Source organism: Amblyomma maculatum, unplaced genomic scaffold (genome assembly GCF_055883805.1).
Source record: "Amblyomma maculatum isolate TAMU_Amacu unplaced genomic scaffold, ASM5588380v1 scaffold_16, whole genome shotgun sequence".
In the NCBI taxonomy this organism is placed as follows: domain Eukaryota; kingdom Metazoa; phylum Arthropoda; class Arachnida; order Ixodida; family Ixodidae; genus Amblyomma; species Amblyomma maculatum.
This window is the reverse complement of record NW_028146741.1, coordinates 731792-733834: the sequence shown is the minus strand read 5'-3', so window position 1 is coordinate 733834 and position 2043 is coordinate 731792.

Here is a 2043-nt window from a genome sequence, read left to right as displayed (position 1 = left end):
GAAGCAGAGTTACAGCGATCCACACAGTTAGTGTCGGTGAGCTGGGCAGCATACTCAGCCGCCTTTTGGGTGAGATCGCGAATCCTCAAGCGGAGTTTTTTGTTATGTTTCTGACGGCGCCATCACTTAGGCTGCGCCGCGCTTCCCAGAGATGAAGGAGATGGTTGTCCACATCCGTTATCTTATCTGTGAGTTGTATTTGCTTCTCGTGCTTGTGTAGTGTTTGGATGAGGCTCTGGGCCCAGGCAGAATAGTCGTCTCCGGGGATACTGGAGGCTGTCAGCGATTTACGGAAAACCGTCCAGTCTGGCAGGAAGGCCTGTTTTATGATGCGGTGTAGGGAACGAGTGGTTTTTAAAACCGCGGCAGTTCCATTGCATGAGGGAAAAAGCAGAAAAAGCCTGATGTTTGGGGGGGGGGGGGGGGGGGCTGCGGGATGGCTTAGTTCCCACCGCCATGTTGAATTTGGAGTTAAGCTGGGTTAGATTGCGCAGCTACATCTCCCAGTCCCTGAGCAGCTGGGGGGAGCTCCGCAGAATCTTCGGCGATTTCATCCAGATCAATTTTGCGCATAAAATTTCACGAGCGCTTAACTTCCTTCGGCGACTTAAGCCTGCGGCCGAGGCGCGAACCATTCTCGTTCAACCATGTTTTGATGTTACTGGTGACTGCAATGGTCACCTTCTGAGTGATGTCTTCCAGGACCTTACCGAAGTTGAAAGCTGGCCTACCAACTCAGCTAGAGTGTTTTCTACAGCCGTCATATGGCTGTCCATTGCCTTTTCCTGAGGACCCTCGCACGTAGGCTTGGGTTCCGCAGGGCGCACCACTCGGTCCGCCGGCGATGACGGCGGAGAAGGTGGGGCTGCGTGTGCACAGCGTAAAATATTGTTTTCTGCAGCTAGCTGAGCTACCTGCGCACGAAGCGCTGCCATTTCGCAGCGCATCTCTACGATTTCGGGGGAGAGAGAGGAAGAGGTGCGAGAGGCGGGAGACGAGGCGACCCCAGCCCAGCTGCCTATCTTGTTCGATGACTTCTTGGAAGCTGCAGATGTTGATGACCCACTGCCTCCGAGCTCCGGAAAGTCCTCAGGCTTGATAACCGGATCGCCCTGGTCCTGTGAAATCTTTTTCGGTGACATCCTCGATGACGGCTCGAGGTAGCTTCTGATTGGCCGGCGCGCCGTCAGCCTTGCCGCCGAGATCACCTCCAGACACCTTGCCTTGCGACTGGAATGTCGTGTTGGGGGCCCTTTGGGGCTCCGGGCTTGCTGAAGCCTTCGAAGGTTTCCTTTGCAAGCCTGCCAGCCCGTGAGATGGACTTCCCCGCAGACCATGCAGGCCGGCTTGCACTCGTGGGGCGCCATGCCATCGGCAACCGTCCCCACGTTTTGACCGCAATGGCCGCAGCGTTCTTCTACCGGGCGAGGGCAGATGGCCACCCGGTGTCCGATGGTTCCACACCGGTATCAAGCAGGGATTGTGCGCTTGTAGTCCCGCACCGGCGTGACCGCTGAGTTGTAGAGGACAAAGCGTGGCACCTTCCGGCCCACGAAGGTGATCGGCACAACCGACGAGTTTCCGATCTTGCAGACGAAAGCGATTTCTCCGTTGCGCCAAATGAGTTTGTAGCGAAGAGAAGCCGAGGTCTCCCGATCGTGGACGGTGATGACACCCCGACACACATCCCCGTTGAGTTTTGCCAGTGCTCCTAACTGGGCTAGTTGGTGAACGAATTCAGGCATGTTGCTAGTGCACAATGAGGACACACACGGCGGGTAGGCCGACAGGACAAACGCTAGACGTAAAACTGAAGTTTATTTCGGAAAAAAACACATGTATACATTTTTTCCTTCTCTTTTTTCTCCTCCTCCTTAACATGCTCCGCTGGTGCCGCCTTCAGTTGCAGTCGCGTCAGAAGTGATAAAAGCGACTTAAAAACGCAACGTTTACAGAATGCAATGAGAAGATTAAATTCGATAAATCTGAAATGTAAATGGGACGAAGAGCACGAGGAATACGGTACGAAAAGACCTTACAGAA